General features: G+C 42.9%; 1 long non-coding RNA gene across 1 annotated transcript; it reads left to right on the forward strand.

Annotated features, from left to right (window-relative positions):
* Positions 1-1,035: 1,035 nt before the first annotated feature.
* Positions 1,036-2,161, forward strand: LOC127660203 (uncharacterized). The gene is made up of 3 exons (XR_007972612.1): positions 1,036-1,475; positions 1,570-1,758; positions 1,867-2,161. It is a non-coding gene; the product is annotated as an uncharacterized LOC127660203 (long non-coding RNA).
* The last annotated feature ends 10,663 nt before the right edge of the window (positions 2,162-12,824 follow it).

Consider the following 12,824-nt stretch of genomic DNA (forward strand, 5'->3'; position numbering starts at 1 on the left):
TGATGCGCCATTTGAGGAGCATTCATCCTGCCATTCTGCAGGGTGCAGAGGATGGTAGTGTTCCCCTGTACCAAGGCCTGCTACTGACACTGCTGGGCCATCTAAGCAAGGTATGCATTGTTTGAAATATAGGCTAATTATAAGTGAAATATAATAACTAAGTGTTGGGCCATTGTTTAGAAAGGCCATGGACTAAGACATGCCTAACATCCCAATCACAACTGCCAATCACTTTAAAAACAAATGTTGTCAATATAATATTATATTTTGTGAATATACATTTTATATGTCTACATATGAGTACCCAATCTACAGCCAAGACATCATTTTGTTTTTTTGTAATTGTTATATTTCTATAATGCACTTTATCTTTCTCTGCACACTGAGCATAAATATTCATAACATAACTTTGTTTAGGAAGGTTTCCAAATGAACCAGTAGACTACTTTCACGGTAGGCTACTATTTTTCCAATATATTTGTCTGAAAGTATGTTTTATCTTCTCTTTTAAAAGGCAGACAGAGGGAATTGGATGAGGCTCTTCTGAACATGGTGGTGAAGGATCTGCAGCCCTTCACCATCGTGGAGGATGAGGGTTTCAGGGCCTTTGTGAACAAGCTTGATCCAAGCTATGTCCTCCCATCCCGAAGGTGCTTAAAACAATGGTCAGCTGAAAGGTACAACACAACCAAGGAGAAGACAATGGAGGACCTACAAAAGGCGGAATTTGTTAGCCTTACGGCTGACATGTGGTCTTCCATTAATATGGATGGATATCTTGGTGTAACATGCCATTACATAACACCAGAGGCAACAATGGCAACTGTTTTACTGGGTGTAAGGAGGTTTTACCAAACCCACACAGCCCAGCATCTCATGGAGGCTAAAGCCTTGCTAATGGCTGAGTGGGGAATAACCTCCAAAGTTCACTGCATGGTGACTGACAATGCATCCAACATGATCCTAAGTGCCCAGCTACTCAACCTTCGCCATGTCCCATGTTTTGCTCATAATTTGAATTTGATAGTGAAAAGGCCCTGGATCAAACCCCAGTCATCAATGAAATTCGCCAGAAAGCCAGAAAGATAGTGGGGTTGTTCAGATCCAGCTGCAAAGCAAAGGACAAGCTTGTGGAGATGCAGAGCTTGATGGGCAGACCAAGTCTGAAAATGATACAGGAGGTTGAAACGAGATGGAACAGCACATTCGACATGCTACAACGCTTGTATGAGCAACGTGAGCCAGTGGCTGCTGCACTTGCCAATTTAAACAGTGATACTGCTCCCCTGACAAGTCTTGAGTATGACATTATTCAACAGTCATTGACACTTCTTCAACCATTCAAACTAGCAACAACAGAGATGTCAGAGGAACAGAGAGTGTCTGCTTCAAAGCTCATACCATTGTACAGGATGTTGCAGCACAAGCTTGCACAGAAAAAGGAAATGCAACGCAGGAATCAACTGTACAATTAGGTAGGACACTATGACCATACGTGTAATTGGCCATAACTCTCATATTGTTGTCATTATTTTAATTAATATGGTTTTCTCTTGTGTTGGCTCATAGGCTCACATCTACAAGAAGGTCTGCACTCCAGATGTGGAGGGTACGAGACTTTTAGAGCCTTGGCACTGGCTACACTGCTGGACCCAAGGTTTAAAAATGTGGCTTTTGGAAATCCTGCCAAAGCCCTGGATGCTGAAAAGCACATCACACTGGAGTGTGCTTCACTGATGCGTTCAAACACAACTCCTGGTGAGTTTCAGTCTATGTTATCTTATGTAATGTGATTCATGAAATTTATACTTCATATGTGTTGTCAGTTTATGATTTGTTACTAATTGCCGTTTTCTTTTAATTCAGAACCACAAATGTCAACATCAGGCCCATCATCAACACCAGTTGAAACACAAGACAGTTTATGGGAACATTTTGACAATCGTATCCGTGAGACCCAGATGATACACAATCCTACAGCTGATGCCACAGTGGAAGTGAAAAAATACCTCAGCGATGCGTTTTTGCCCAGAACTCATGATCCTCTAACTTACTGGAAAGAGAGAGCAGTAATCTTTCCTCATTTGTATGTCCTAGCTAAAAAATATCTTTGTATGCCAGCAACAAGTGTCCCTTGTGAGAGAATTTTTTCAAAGGCTGGAGAAATTATCTGTAAAAAAGAAGTAGGCTGAGTCCTTCAACAGCAGAGAAATTAATATTTTTGAATAAAAATCTATAAGAAAGGGAGACATTGTGGCTTGATTTATTTTTATTAATATTCATTTTTCATGACCAAAATCACATTATGCAATGTGAAGAGACTACAGGTTACAAGCTTCATATATTACAAAAATACAATAAAAAAAAAAAAACCAACACATTTTTTTATTAGCTCTTTGTAAAGGTTGTTTCAGATCAACACCTGCAAGTGACCACTAGGTGTCACCGTGGAGACGGGTTTCGGATTGATTCGAAGCCTCGAAACAAAATGGCACATTTGCTTCGACTGTTTCATTGCTTCACGAAGCCTCGATCTGCCCATCTCTAAACACAGGAACTGGAACACGGGAACACAGGCATGGGAGCGAGCACAAACTACGTACAACAGCATTCAACGACAGAAAAGGACTAAACCAAAAACCAGGATATAAATACAAAAACATGGGAAAAAGGGGCCAATGAACAAACAGAACACAAACTAGGTGACAAGGTGATTAACAGAAACCAAAGGCAAATTAACAAGGGCAGGTGAAAACAATGAACAGTGAACACGAGGGAAAACAAGACTATGGAGGTACAAGGGTGACAAAAGTGAAAACTAAGGAATAACAAAAGTGACAAAATTACAAACAAAGGGCAACAGTGAGACAAGACAGGGTAACCGTTACACATGACTGTCTGATGCTAGATAGAAATCTGATGTCCTAAAGGACTTTATTTTGTATAGCTGGAGAAACGTAATTGTGGACAGTTTGCGTTCAAACATAGCCCTCATTTAAAGCAATATTAGTACAACTGTAGGTGTTAAATCAACCACACAAGTATTGTGATGTCACAATAACAAATCACTGCAGGCAAACGGTTTATTTATTTTGGTGTTGATATGCAAGTTGTCTTTACTCTCTTCATGTAAAAAAAGAGGCATCATATTATCTTATTTCAGTATGTATTCTTTCCTTTCCTGTCATTATAACAACCTTAAGTAAGGAAAGGTGGTTTTACATGGTTCCTAGGTAACTGTGGATTTTTTTTTTTTTTAAAAGTTGGCGGGTGGCTGAACAAGACTCAGCCGATTTGACTTGCATTAGAGCTTATGGCACACACTGCACAAGACAAAAATATTTATCTTTTTGCGGCTGCTGCGTGTCATTGACCATCTCACAGAGATAACTTTTATCAGCATTTAGCTTTTTTTTATTCAGTTCCCTTAAGCACTGTCTGATCTGATCAATTGCTGCTGTACCAATTCCCTGTGTAGTGCACTGCTTGGTAATGGTGATTTATTGATAATAAATCACCATCGAAAGAATTTAAATAAATAAAAATTGGTACATGATTGTGAGTGCTGAAACATTACTTTTTATTCATGATAAATACCAAAGTCACATGTGATTGTCAAATTTCCTCTCAGAAATGAGCCCTGTTGTACTTTGATCAAAACAATTGTCCTCTTTTAAATAAAGACAGGGAGATATTACAGAGTGTGGGCCAGCACAAGTAAGGAGGATACATTCAACCGGAGTCAGAAAGTTAACACATTTCTCTTTGATGATGTTGCATGTTTTTCGCTATTACAACTTTGTGTCACAGCAAGGACAGCAACTACAACTTAATAAGTGTGCATGTGAGAGATCAGTGTTCCAGGTTACAGCAACTCAATTTCAAGGTTACACAAAGTGCTCTGTCTTAAGGGGCCAGCTCTCTGTGGTACCCAAGGCCTGTGGATTTTGCACTCACCAGTAAGGATCAAGTCATAATCACAGTTAAAATACAGATTAAATGTTTATCCCTAAATTTAAATTTGAGCTTTTCAAAGCTGATGTTTATCATGACATTATTTGTCAAACAACAACATACAATTTTGATTGATAAAGTACTTCATATTAGTCCTGACCAAAATAAGCTGCAATGTAAACCAGACTTTATGCCGCAAATCAAAAGTTTGGCTATGTGAGATTAACTTCATAAGAAATGAAGGCACTATCGGTAGTGTCACCACTACCAAGTAACAGAACAGGAAAAGTAACTCAGGAAACATAGCAGAATACAGAGTCATTCAAATTGCGAATTAAGTTTTCTAGTTTGTTGGTAGCTAGACATTAACAAATTTCCAAAACAAGTTGTAATTTAAACCTGATCAGCAATCTGAACTCAGAAGTGTCATGCCATTTCAGACTGAGGGGGCACGTGCCTGCTTAAATTTTTGATTTTGAATGGATTATTTGAATTGAACCTTCAATAATGAAATTAAATGATTGTTGCATGTAAAAAAGATTGTCTGTGTCAGAAATATTTATTCACATGTCTAAATTTTGTCAGTCCAATCCATTTGCATGTTCCACTCTATGCAGTGTCCCGTGGCTGCTTTGGAGATCGCGCTCAAGGGGAAGGATGAGCACCAAGAGAAAGTGCGGTGGTATGGTAATAAATTTTTTTATGGGACAGTCAATCAGTTTTCTTCACAGTCTAATATAGATAATGTCTATGGTTTTGTTCAATCAGTCACTGTTAATTTGACTGGAAGTGGTATAAGGAAGGCCAGCAGGGGGTGCTCACCCTACGGTCTGTGTGGGTCCTAATGCCCCAGTATAGTAACAGGGACACTATACTGTAAAAAGGCACCGTCCTTCGGATGAGAAGTTAAACCGAGGTCCTGACTCTCTGTGGTCATTGAAAATCCCCTATGTCCTGGCCAAATTGCAACCCCCCATTGGCCCCTATCTATCATGGCCTCGTATTAATCTCCACCCCTGAATTGGCTACATCACTCTACTCTCTCCTCCCCACCAATAGCTGGTGTGTGGTGGGCGTTCTGGCGCACTATGGCTTCCGTCGCTTCATCCCTATGCTATATAAAGCGCTTTGAGTGCCTAGAAAAGCACTAAATAAATGTAAGGAATTATTATTATTATTATTATTAATTTATTTGCACTTGACAGTTTTTGCGGCATCTTTACATTCGCTTTTCTTGGAGTTTAAAGAAAGCAGTGGCTTAATATCTTATTTTTGTGTGAAACCTCTCCTTTCCAGTTATTACAAAACTTTAAAAGTCAGTCAGTTTTACATGGTTCCTCGGTAGCCGTGGGTTCTGTGTTTTCAATGGGAGAAAGGCGGCACGGGTTGCTGAATGGATCGAGGTGGCAGATCTTGTCATGCTCATTCACAATACATTAGCCACTTTGTCTCGCATGACTGCTAACAGCACACACAGTGCAAGATACAAACATTTTTATACTGAGAATGATTGACCATCACACAGGGATAACTTTATTCAGGCGGAATTTAGCCTTTATTTATTCAGTTCCATTAAGCACAGTCTGATCTGATCGATTGCTCCCTGTTCCCTATAAAGTACATTGTATGGCAGTTTCCCATTTTGTTATATTCATGGTTAAACTGTTTTATGGAAAAATAACAGAAATCCAAACCATTTTATTTAATTTCTTAGTTTTATTATCTATCACAGAAGGCCAAAATGTAGCCAAATGAATGCATTTTCAAACGAAAACATATTAGTGTGGATGTGGACAACCATAAAACATTGATGTTCACATTGGAAAGATAAAATAAAACAAATAAACAATGCTTTAGTCACTATGAAGATACCCCCAACAGACTAGCACAAATTACAAAGAACACCAATCAGTGAGTGTGTTTCTGATACAAAAACTGGAATATCTCACTATTTGCTAAATATGTGCTCATTAAGTTACTGATAAATTGATTACCAATGTCTTTTAAACATTGCACTGTCTGATGTAATAATACTATAGAATATATTGTCTAAGCGATGAAGAGAAATTTTGTGAGAACATATTTGATTCTGGAGTGTCTGTTTTAGGCAGAAAAACAGACACCCTCCGTTCAGTGCACCAGAATTCATATTCCAGCCAGATTGTGTCTAATGCTTACTATTTGCATTTCAACACCCTGGATACTCTTATATTTAGCAATAATTTCAGCTCCGATATTACTGCACTAGTCTACCTCTGTTCAAACCAACATTCAGATCACATACACAACACTTACCACAAGTGTTAGAGGTATCAAGGAAAATATGTGACACAAAAGCCTACTTTTATCGCCTCAGCATCTGTAAAATAGGGACTAGTGCAGTAATATCAGAGCTGAAATTGTCGCATAACGTTACTGAGCATAGATCTGACCAATTGAAGCAACCCAAGATCATAACACTGCCTCCAGAGGCTTGTACAGTGGGCACTATGCATGAGGGTGCATCGCTTCATGAGCTTCTCTTCTTACTTCTTGATGTTTTGAGTTCTTTAATGTACAGTATGTTTTTATAGTACAGTTACCTCTGATTTGGCTAAATATCAAGGCAAATTTTATTCTCCATTTCATGACCCCTTTAAGTGTTCTGTCACTAGCTGATGTTGATTCAGATATGAAGCAAAGGTTTGCTTAGAATTTGTTATGTGGAACATTATGCAGAGTTTTCTGTACTTTTATAAATATATTCTGTTACCAGCTCTTTGTTTTATGTTACCTTAAGACCACTGGAAAATTTACATTGTTTTTGACTGTTTTGTCAACTTCTAACTTGAGCTCTACAGCTCTAGTAAACTAAGCAGGTTAGTGGCAGTGTGTGTCAGTGCAATATTTATGGCCCTATTTTAAGAGCACTATGCCTTAAGTGCAGCGCTATGCAATATGTCATATGTGCAAAGACAGTGGCATGGCCATGAAGTTTTGATATTTTTGTGTAAACATGCAATAAGTCTAGGCGCACATGTGCAGACATGCTTCTCAAACGTCTTAATACAATGACCCATTTCTCTGGAAAATAGCAAACTGTGCTTTGCAACACTTAGTAAATACAATACACACATAATTTGCATGCATATGTAATACGCTGAATACTGTGTGTGTAATGCTACAGGACATGCTATGTGTTTCTTGAAGGTTAACTCATGGGACCATTTCAGTTAATTTCAATAATTTCAAATAATTATTAATATTCATACGTAGACGTCGCTCATGGGAGCGAGCTCCGATTTGCCTATGATTTCGGGCTTTTGTCGGCGATCTTCACAAACTGTCAGCGAGTGAAAATCGGGCCTACAACCGTGTAGTGTAAACTCTGCATTACAGTTATTTAAAATGCACATCTGCACACAAATGTAAAATGTTGTTTTTAAATGCGTTCAGCTAAATATTGTGTGTTGTAGTAATGTATATATTGCAGTTGTGGGTTATATACAATATAAAGCTATCGGCTAGATTAAGCACGCATTTGGTGCGCACACCATACGTGTGTATGTGAGGTGATTAAATGTAAATGGTTGGGTTTATACTGAAAGTTATTCTGTTTTGTTTAATAGAAGGTAAACGTTTTAACGTAGCATGCTGTGACAGTGTGGAGGGCTGGGCCCGGGTGGTGATTTCTGCTGGTCCAAAGGCAGTATTCCAACAGAATAGCGAAGGTATCTGTGTGTTCATCTTTCTGATGCAACATTGGTTTTATGTCTTCAACTATTTTATTCCATTTAGACAGAATCTGACTCATAATTTAATCTGACTCCAATTTAACAGACCTCAAATCTAGACTAAGTTTCCAATAATTTTCTGATAATATTTCTAAATATAATCATAATTTGGTGTTTTTGATTATTCGGTCTCATTATTCTTTCAAGAGGTGTCGAAGTCGCTTAGAGTGTATGCTGTATGTTTAAGTAAATCTCACAGACACAAGGTGGAGAGTCTCAATAGAAGTCAGCGGTTGCAGGGTTTACAAACATAATTCAATTAGGCTTACTCATGATAAAGCATTATTTCATTTAGTCAGGTACATACAACTTGCTTAGGTGAGTGATAAGTCAGTGACTGATGGTGCTTGAGGATTTTCTCGCATTCATGCCCCACATTAATAATCATATCCTGGCCTGTGTGCTTGCGGTAACATAATATGAACTTCATTTACTGGTAATAATGAGTTCAAGAGAATCCAAGATAATCAAAATAAAAAAGTATTAGTCAGGTAAACTAATCATGCTGTGATGATGAGGAGGGCGTGTCCGGGCCGTGAGGGTGCATGCCTGGCGCTGAGTTGCACCAATGGGAGAGAGAGAGATAAGGAGGAGCAGGGGATGGCAGAGAGAGAGAGAGAGACACGGTAGTGTGTGTGTATATATGTGTCAGCGTGAGGCAGTGTGTTAATGCATGCGACTGAATAGTGCAACAATAAATGTCTGTGTGTACCGTTCAACCAGGTCCTCCTTCTCACACAATAACCCACTGCTACACGCTGACACATAGACACTAGGGATGTGCACGAGTAGTCGAATATTTGTTCTGCAATAATTATTTGAATAGTAAAAATACTATTGAGGTAAGGGACATTCCATCATTTCAACTGGTATGTATAAATGAGTATTGTTTACTGAGCACATGGATATGCTTGTTTTTCTCAACAAAAACAAGATATGAGATACTACATGATAAATATGCCAAATGTTTCTACTCGTTCTGTACATGAACTGCGTCAGTCTACTTCATTAGCAGTCTCTAGTTCTTCACTTTGCATGAGCTTAAATGCTTTCATTCTATTCTTATTTTGTTTTCACGTGTTGCTTGTTTAAATATATATAAAACACAGGACATGATATAAGCTTGTTTTGATTATAATTAGAAGCTTGTTTTTTTTAATGGTGATGCAACCTTCATGACTAAAAAAAAAATATTTTACATCTCTTTCTCATTAATTACCTTCATTTAAATAATAGAATATTCATTTTTATGAGCTTAAATATTCAAATTCCAAATTATTGATGAATGCCCATCCCTAGTACACACACAGCAGTCTCTCTCTCTCTCTCTCTCTCTCTGATTGAATAAACTAAGCACCAGGCGTGCACCCTCATGGGCCGGCAATGCCCTTCTCTGCGTCACACATGCCAATTGTGTGAGCAGATGTACAAGGACAACAATAAAGCAATTTGCATTCAGTGAGGTGTGATGCTTGAGACAGAGATGCTAACTATATAAGATAATTCTTATGTTGATTCTCTCAACATAAGGTCTTCTCTCTCATGAGGTCTCTCCTATTGCGTAAGTAGCTTACGCTATGGGAAAACTCAGTTTCTCGAGAAATATTGAAGTCTTTATGTAAAACGCATTGCAGCTGCACAGCAGACAGCAATGAGCTGAGGCAGCTCGGTCATTGGCTGTGCTGCGGCAACTTGCTCGAACCAATGACGGGCGTACTCTGAATGCGCTGACCAATGAGCGCTGCCACAGCTGCCAGAGCCCGCCAAGATGGGCGTGGCTAAGGCTATATATTAGGCTCCGTCATGAGAGTTCTTTAGATTTAATCTCCTTCAGCAAAGACCTTCTTCGCTGGATCCTCCGGATTATTGGAGTCTTTTCAGCCGCCGTCGACAAGCCTACAGCAGGACTGCTACGAGGACGCCGGCGCCTTCAGTCGCCTTCAAAGCCTTCTGCTACGCTCATCCGGCGCAGCATCACCTTGATATCCTTTTACTGAGCTACTTTGCAAGTGTTCACCTCTGCGACGCTTTTTTGTCATTTAGTAAAAGAGCAAATTCGAGGCGTTGTTTCAAATGCCTTCGACTTGCGCTCGTGCAGAGGCCCTCTTCCTGACGGGACCGCCACATTTTCTGCGCCGCTGCCTGGGACCTGACCACGCAGAAGCTGCTCTCACTCGAGGCGGATGCCCCGAATGTGACTCCCTGGGCCTCACCGAAGCTGCGCCGCTTTCGCTCGCCGCGAACGAGCCTGCTACCACCGTGCTACCATCCCTCTGTTCGAGCCGCGCAAGAAAAAGCGCTGCTCACGGAGGCCGCCAGAGCACGTGGACTTCAGTGACGTCATGCCAGGCCAGTCCCCGCGTGCTTCACCACCACCCGAGGAATCCCTGCCGCCAGTTCAATTCACGCAGGCAGACTAGCACCCCTCCGGAGCGGTGGGACTCGTCTCGTTCGGCGCGTCAGGGGACGACAGTGAAAAGGATGACAGCCTTTCCATTGACGCTGTATCCGACGACTGGCCGGGCTTGGCCTTCGACCCCGCGCCATCGACATTAGCGGACATGAGCAGGGGCACCAGCATGGACTCAGAGATCGTCCGCATCCTGTCCAAAGCCGTGGAAGACCTCGGGCTTGACTGGTCTTCTCCGGAAGAACCCGCCCGCAGCCGGCTGGACAAGTGGTTCCTGCAAGGCGCCGCAGGCCCTCGACAGAGACCCTCCCCTTTCTTCCCGAGTTCATGACCTAACTCACAAAGTCGTGGAAAGCCCCGCGACTCTGCTCGCCTGAAGCCTTCTTCTCTTCCTCGCTCTCCTCGGTGGACTGCGCGAGAGAAAGAGGCTACGAGGAACCCCTCCTCGAGGAGGCTATGGCCAACCATCTGTGCCCACCCTCCACCGCTGGATGGAAAGCCAAAGCTTCTCATCCCTCGAGCCCTGCCGATCTACCTCAGCTCTCGCCAGTCGCGATACGCTGCCGCCGCCAAGCTGCGCCAGCTTCATTCCATGGCTGTGCTGCAAGTCTATCAGGCCAAACTTCTACGCACCATGGATCGAGTCTGGACCTGAACCTGAGGCTTTCAAGGACCCGCGTAGCGCCACTGATGTAGCCCTGCGAGCCACAAAGGCCACCGCCCAATCCATCGGCCGGGCCATGGCTAACCTGACTGTCCTTGAGCGCCATCTGTGGCTGACGCTAACAGATATGAAGGACGCCGGATAAGGCGCCATTCCTCGACGCGCCTATCGCTCCAAGCCGCCTGTTCGACCGGCGGTAAGAGAGTTCGCTGAACGCTTCACTGAAGCCCAGAAGAATTCGCGAGGCTATGTGTCACTTCCTGCCCAAGTGCTCCAGCTCGCCACAGAGCCGCCAGAGACCGCCTCAGCTGCAGCAGCGAGCCAGGGCGGCGCTCCCGCCTCCCAGCCCAGACCTGAAACGGACGCCGACGCCGCCGCTCCGCTAACTGAAAGCAGCCGCCTGAGCGACGGGACCTCGCCCAAGATCGCGCTGAACCCGAGCCTCGTAAGTCTTCCTAGCCATAGGAAGAAAAAGAGGAGTGCGTGTCTCGCAAAGCCGGACCACTTCTCCAAAACGTGTAAAACATTACCCAGTCCCCTTACAGGCGGCTGGAAATGTCTGTACAGCAGTCAAAGGGCCAGTCACAGAACTCGCTCACCTAAAATCAAACGCCGTTTTAACGGCAACACACAGAAATCACAAAAAGTGTCACTAAGGGGTCACGTGTCCACACTAAAGTGCCTATTCCCACAAATCAATACTGTCCAAACAGTGCAGAATACTTCCCCAGCTCAAGCTGGACGCCCCATAAATGTGGATCGTGTGCCTATTGTCATGTATGCACCACTACACACAAGCACTGTTCCCACAGTTATAAATACTTCCCCAGTAAAAGCGGGAAATACTATAAAGGTAGCGCGTGCTCTGCTGTCATGCATGCACCCCTACACACAAACACTGTATGCATGCCCAAAACCCCGCCATGAAGCGGAGGCTTTATGAAAATGGCGCGCGTGCCTACCACGGTATATGCACCCCCACCCATAAGCTCTGCCCATACAGTTTCAAACAGTTCTCTGGCTCATGCCGCGAGCCAAGAAACTCCCCGCTAAGAACGGGAAGCTCTATGAAAGTGCCACGCGTGCCTATTACAATGTATGCACCCCCACCCGTAAACACTGTCTATACAGTTTCAAACATTTCTCCAGTTCATGCTGCGAGCATTACGGAGATAGCGTGCATGCCTGTAATCTCACACGCACCCCTGCACTCGGCACTCAACAAAGCTGCTCAGCGTGCTCCCGCGCCTCTGAGAGCTGTAAGCTCAGTGTTAGCACAAGGCAATTCGCCGGCAGGGCCCATACGTCACTGCGACACGCCCCCAGCCAGCATTCAGCCCATATCTGTGCGAAGCAAAAGCCGGGAAAAAATCCCCGACATGCCGAAATGGGTTTTGAACATAATAAAACACGGTTACTCGCTTCAATTCGCCAAGAGACCACCCCGCTTTCAGCGGTGGTCGAGATGAAAGTGAGGAAAGATGTTTCACATGTTCTACGCACCGAGGTGCTCAAACTGATAGAGAAGGGCTTATAGAAACTGTTCCTCCCTCTATGAGTGAGGCGGGTTTTACAGCCGCTACTTTCGTCCCGAAAGGACAGTGGCCTCCGCTCCATCCTAGATCTCAGACATCTGAACAAAGCTTTAATGATCGCCGCTCAGAATGTTAACGACCAAACATATCCTCGCCAAGTTCGCCCGGGATTGGTTTCTATCAGTGGATTTGAAAGACGCTTACTTTCACATTCGATAGCCTTCATCACAGGCCATTTCTGAGATTCGCTGAGGGACAGTCATACCAGTACACAGTACTACCATTCGCCTATCATTGGCCCCCGCACATTCACTGAAATGTATGGATCGCAGCACTTTCCCCTGAGACAGCGGGAGTGCGAATACTGAATTACCTCGATGATTGGCTAATCCTAGCACAATCAGAGTCAGTCTGACGCACAGATCTTGGATTATCAGCCATCTAGAATGCCTGGATCTGAGAATCAATTTTGCAAAGAGCGTGCTATC

Source organism: Xyrauchen texanus, chromosome 19, assembly GCF_025860055.1.
Source record: "Xyrauchen texanus isolate HMW12.3.18 chromosome 19, RBS_HiC_50CHRs, whole genome shotgun sequence".
Lineage (NCBI taxonomy): Eukaryota > Metazoa > Chordata > Actinopteri > Cypriniformes > Catostomidae > Xyrauchen > Xyrauchen texanus.